Raw genomic sequence first — 6,000 nt, 5'->3', positions numbered from 1 at the left:
ATGAGAATTGTTTCCTAGCCTTTTTGAAAATTTCAACCCATTTACGTTTAAGGTAATTATTGATAAGTACGATCCCGTAGCCATTTTCTTTATTGCTTTGGGATCAAGTTTATACACTCTTTCTGTGTTTCCTGTCTATAGAAGATCCTTTAGCATTTGTTGGAGAGCTGGTTTGGTGATGCTGAATTCCCTCAGCTTTTGCTTGTCTGTAAAGCTTTTGATTTCTCCTTCATATTTGAATGAGATCCTTGCTGTGTATAGTAATCTGGGCTGTAGGGTATTTTCTTTCATCACTTTAAGTATGTCTTGCCACTCCCTTCTGGCCTGAAGAGTTTCTGTTGAAAGATCAGCTGTTATCCTTATGGGAATCCCCTTATGTGTTATTTGCTGCTTTTCCCTTGCTGCTTTTAATATTTGTTCTTTGTGTTTGATCTTTGTTAATTTGATTAATATGTGTCTTGGAGTATTTCGCCTTGGGTTTATCCTGTTGGGGACTCTCTGGGTTTCTTGGACTTGGGTGATTATTTCTTTCCCTATTTTAGGGAAGTTTTCAACTATTATCTCCTCAAGTATTCTCTCATGGTCTTTCTTTTTGTCTTCTTCTTCTGGGACTCCTATGATTCGAATGTTGGAGCGTTTAACATTGTCCCAGAGGTCTCTAATATTGTCCTCATTTCTTTTAATTCGTTTTTCTTTTTTCCTCTCTGTTTCATTTATCTCTACAATTCTATCTTCTAGTTCGCTTATCCTGTCTTCTGCCTCTGTTATTCTACTGTTTGTTCCCTCCAGAGTGTTTCTGATCTCATCTATTGCATTACTCATTGTATATTGACTCTTTTTTATTTCTTCTAAGTCCTTATTAAATCTTTCTTCCATCTTCTCAATCCTTTTCTCCAGGTTATTTATCTGTAACTCCATTTTGCTTTCAAGATTTTGAATCATTTTCACCATCAAAATTTGAAATTCTTTATCAGGTAAATTCCCTATATCTTCTTCTTTTGTTTGTGTTGGTGGGCAATTATCTTGTTCCTTTACTTGCTGGGTATTTCTCTGCCTCTTCATCTTGCTTATATTGCTTTGCTTGGGGTGGCCTTTCCCTCTTCTTGCAGTTTGTGGAGTTCTCTTTATTATGTAGTTTCTTCGCTGTGTGTGGGGTTGGACGGGACTTGTCCGGGTTCCCTGGTTAGGGAAGCATGTGTCCGTGTTCTGGTGGGTGGAGCTGGATTTCTTTTCTCTCCTTTAGAAGACAATGGGCTGCTTTTCTGGGAGCCTGATGTCCTCTGCCAGTATTCAGAAGTTGTTTTGTGGACTTTACTCCGCGTTCAAATGTTCCTTTGATGAATTTGTGGGGGAGAGAGTGGTCTCGCCATCTTATCCCTCCGCCATCTTGTACCTTCCTCCCCAGAACACTGGATTCTTATATTCCACTTGGTCGTGGAGTATCTCTTCCCAGCTGCTCCAGCAAGGCGCAGCCGCTGTACCTTACCTTGGACGAGGGGTATCTCCTCAAGGCCACCCCTCCTGCTTTGAATGTGGAGCAGCTCCTCTCGGCCCTCCGGTGCCCAAGCAGCCACCGCCTCCTGGACGTGGTACAGCTCCTCTCGGCCACCACCCTAACCCTGGGCGCGGGGCAGCTCCTCTCAGCCACGATTCTGCACGTGGTCGGTTGCACCAGAGCCGGGCATCTCTCGCGTCTGCGCCGCCGGAGCCGGGCGTCTCTCGCGTCTGCGCCGCAGGAGCCGGCCGTCTCTCGCCTACAACATTACTTTTCAAAGAATAAGAAGACTGAAGTGGATGCTGAGGGCACAGAGACAGCACGAAAGCCTAGCCCTGTAATAGTAATCTTTACTGTCACTATTATAAAAAGATTATGACTCACTGAAGGTTCAGATGATGGTTAGCATTTTTAGCTATAAAGTATTTTTAATTAAGTGCTATAAAGTGTTTTTTTAAGCCATAATGCTATTGTACAGACTAAACAGACTATAGTATAGTGTAAACATAACTTTTATATTCAATGAGAAACTAAATGTGATTCACTTTATTGTGATATTTGCTTTATTGTGGTGATCTGGAAATGAACCCGCAATATCTCCAAGGTATGCCTATACAAAATACAACAGGTTCACTACATGGGAATAGCAAGATGAATCTCTTTCAATATATATCACTCTAATAGCCTTGATACCAAATAAATAAATGAACCTGCTTCCCATTTACATTTCTAGGCAATAAAGTATCATTAGAGAAAGTCACATAATTGTGCTCACTTAGCTAGGCTCCAGGATGGCTGAGCCCCACTCCTGAAGGTTTAGATTCCATTTTCTTTCAATTCCAAGGGGAATTCCTAGCATCCCTTCCTTTTTCTATTATCCTCAGGACCAAGCTTTAAAAGGTACTAAAACCCAGGTCTCCACATAGGATTTCTAACAGATAGAATTGGTAAAATGTAAATTGATCCTGTAACATTCTCCAGCTAACTTCATTTCTATAAAAAGTTGAATAAATATTTAAAGAATATCTCTTTGAAAGGGCATCTAATTATTAGCCTGCCCACGGCTTTCACTTGACTTGTCTCCTTTATCCTAATTTAAATTTGACCTTTGCCACTGTCAGCAATGCTTCTATTCACCTTTTGCTAACTCCCTCCCTCTAAATTGCTTTCTCTCTCTCTTTAGAGCCCCAATCTCTTTCCATCATACTCTTTTGACTTGTTTTCTAATGTAACAGGGAAATTTGAAGGTAATTGATTTGAGCTAACTCAGCACCTCCTATCTCCTCGAAACTTCCTCCCGCGTCAGAAAGAAAGCATGCCTCTTCATTTTCAGTGCTAGCTCCGCTGCTCCAGCTCCTGATCGCTGCCTCTCAACACTTAGAGTAATTCCTAGGCCCCATTCATCGTCTTTCTGCCATCTTCAGGTTTTTGCTCAGCAGCAGCCAACTTTGTCTCCATCTGTATGTAGACTCACCCTGTCATCTCCTGCAAGGACTGTACCTTGAGTCTTCTGCTCCTGTCCTATTCCTTTCCTTTCTTTATCCGGTCATATCGTGTACATTCAGATATTTTCTATATACTTTATCTGACATATTCCTTGTGATATTGTACCTGCTTCTATTCCTAATAACATTTTCTTTAGTAATCACTTGCAATTTGATTATAACAACCTATTCAATGAGAAATGCTCAGTGCAAGGATGCAATGTGACCCTCGTCTGATAGTATCCTGCAGCATTTCCTCCCTTTATTTTTTCACACCATTTAAATTTATATAATACAATCTATTAGTTCATAAAACCTTTCCTCCTATCATGTTCATAAAACAATAGCATTCCACCTCCCATCCATGACTATGTGAATCTATTAGTATTGTATTAAGACTTACTCTCTTCTTTTTCACTTCCTCAAAACTACATATTCCCACACCTTCCAATATCACTAATTCTGGTTCTCAAATTAATAAACACTTCCTGATCAGTCTCTAGCTTATTATCAAATCCAATATCCATTAATTGTCTTAGATTCTTTGCATTGTCATTCCCTTCTCTAAGCCTTGATTCATGCAGCATAGCCCATATGTACTGCTGTCCTCTGTGCCAATTTAAACCCAGCGTATGCATCCTTCAAGGTCATTCAAGGTCATCCAAGGCCCTACTTCTTCTCTCCGGCCTTTGCCAAACACGGCAGTGCATTATAGACTTTTTCCAAAGCCACATTAGAATTTAGACAGAACTGTGGTCTGCTAGACAAAATGGTACCTCCTAACCATCTCTAGTTACCTCAAATATGTAAGACCTTATTTTATCAACTATCCCAAATACAAGTTTCTATTTTCTTACTGCCCAGCAGGGTGCTGGGCATAAAGAAGTTACTTCACGAACTTGTTTAATGGTTTAATTCTAAACAAATACTAATAAGTATTGATAGTGATTTCATGGCACTGGTAATTCTACTCTGAGTGAAACTAGCATTTTTATAGGACTACTTAGAAGGTTACAGGTAGAATGTCCATCAAAGAGTTTACAAATAGGGGCTTTCCTGGCAGTCCAGTGGTTAAGCATCCACTTTGCAACACAGGGGACGTGAGTTCAATCCCTGGCCAGGGAACTAAGATCCCACATGCTGCAGCACAGCTAAAGTCCATGCACCACAGCTACTGAGCCCTTGAACCATAACGAGAGTCCATGTGCCATATGAAAAGATCCTGCATGATGCAATGAAGATCCTGTGCAACTAAGACCCAACACAATAAAAAAAAAAGGTTTACAAATAATAAATGCTGGAGAGGGTATGGAGAAAAAGGAACCCTTCTTAAAAGAATTAAAAACAGAGTTACCACATGATTCTGTTATCCCACTCCTGGGCATATATCTAGAGAAAAACATAATTCAAAAAGACAGATGCATGTCAATGTTCACAGAAGCACTTATTTACAACAGCCAAGACATGGAAACAACCTACGTGTCCATCAGCAGCTGAGTGGATAAAGATCTGTTTTACAAATGTAAACTCAATGGAATTTTAGTCCTAAAAAAGAGTGAAATAATGCCATCTGCAGCAACATGGATGGACCTAGAGATGATCATACTAAATGAAGTAAGACAGACCAAGAAAGACAAATGTCATGTGATATAGATTATATGTGGAATGTAAAAAAATGATACAAATGAACTTCTTTACAAAACAGAAATAGAGTCACAGAAATAGAAAACGAAATTATGGTTTTATAGGAGAAAGGGAGCAAGGAATAAATTAGGGGTTTGCGATTAAAATACACACACTGCTGCTGCTGCTAAGTCACTTCAGTCGTGTCCGACTCTGTGTGACCCCATAGACGGAAGCCCACCAGGCTACCCCGTCCCTCGGATTCTCCAGGCAAGAACACTGGAGTGGGTTGCCATTTCCTTCTCCAATGCATGAAAGTGAAAAGGGAAAGTGAAGTTGCTCAGTCGTGTCTGACTCTTCGCGACCCCATGGACTGGATTCTACCAGGCTCCTCCATCCATGGGATTTTCTAGGCAAGAGTACTGGAGTGGCTTGCCATTGCCTTCTCCGAATACACACACTACTATATGTAAAACAGATAACCAACAAGGACCTACTGTATAGCACAGAGAACTATTCTTAATATCTTACAATAACCTATGATGAAAGAGAAAGTTATAAAAGAATAAATTTAAAAATATATATTTTGTTGTGGTACACTCTCTCTCACACACATACATCTGAATCACTTTGCTGTACTACCTGAAACTAATGCAACATTGTAAATCAACTATATTTCAACAAAATTTTTTTTAAAAGATGAAGGCTACAGGTAGAATGACATAGTATTTAAGAGTATGAGCCTAGAATGCCTGGGCTCAAATCCTGTCTCTATCACCTGTTGGCTAGGTGACCTTGGGAAGGTTAATTAACAAATTTGGGCCTTAATTTCCCTTCCTGAAAATAGGGGACATTATAGTACTTACCTCATGGAGTCATTATGAAGGTCAAATGTGTTATGTTGGATACTTAAAACAATTTCCAGCATGCATGAATGTCAACTATTATTAAATGCTTATCAGACACAAAATGATAGTATCTCAGAACTACTTACTTTATAAGTGAGTGAGTCGAGGAATAAAAGTAAAATAATTGGGCTCCAAAATCACTGCGGATGCTGATTGCAGCCATGAAATTAAAAGATGCTTACTCCTTGGTAGGAAAGTTATGACCAACCTTGATAGTATATTAAAAAGCAGAGACATTACTTTGTCAACAAAGGTCCGTCTAGTCAAGGCTATGGTTTTTCCAGTGGTCATGTATGGATGTGAGAGTTGGACTGTGAAGAAAGCTGATCGCCAAAGAATTGATGCTTTTGAACTGTGGTGCTGGAGAAGACTCTTGAGAATCCCTTGGACTGCAAGGAGATCCAACCAGTCCATTCTAAAGGAGATCAATCCTGGGTGTTCAGTGGAAGGACTGATGCTAAAGCTGAAACTCCAATACTTTGGCCACTTC

This window comes from Moschus berezovskii, chromosome 9, assembly GCF_049115385.1.
Source record: "Moschus berezovskii isolate FMDL1 chromosome 9, NW_MosBer_1.0, whole genome shotgun sequence".
In the NCBI taxonomy this organism is placed as follows: Eukaryota; Metazoa; Chordata; class Mammalia; order Artiodactyla; family Moschidae; genus Moschus; species Moschus berezovskii.
The sequence above is the reverse complement of the archived record's forward strand: the minus strand, read 5'-3'. Positions refer to the sequence as shown.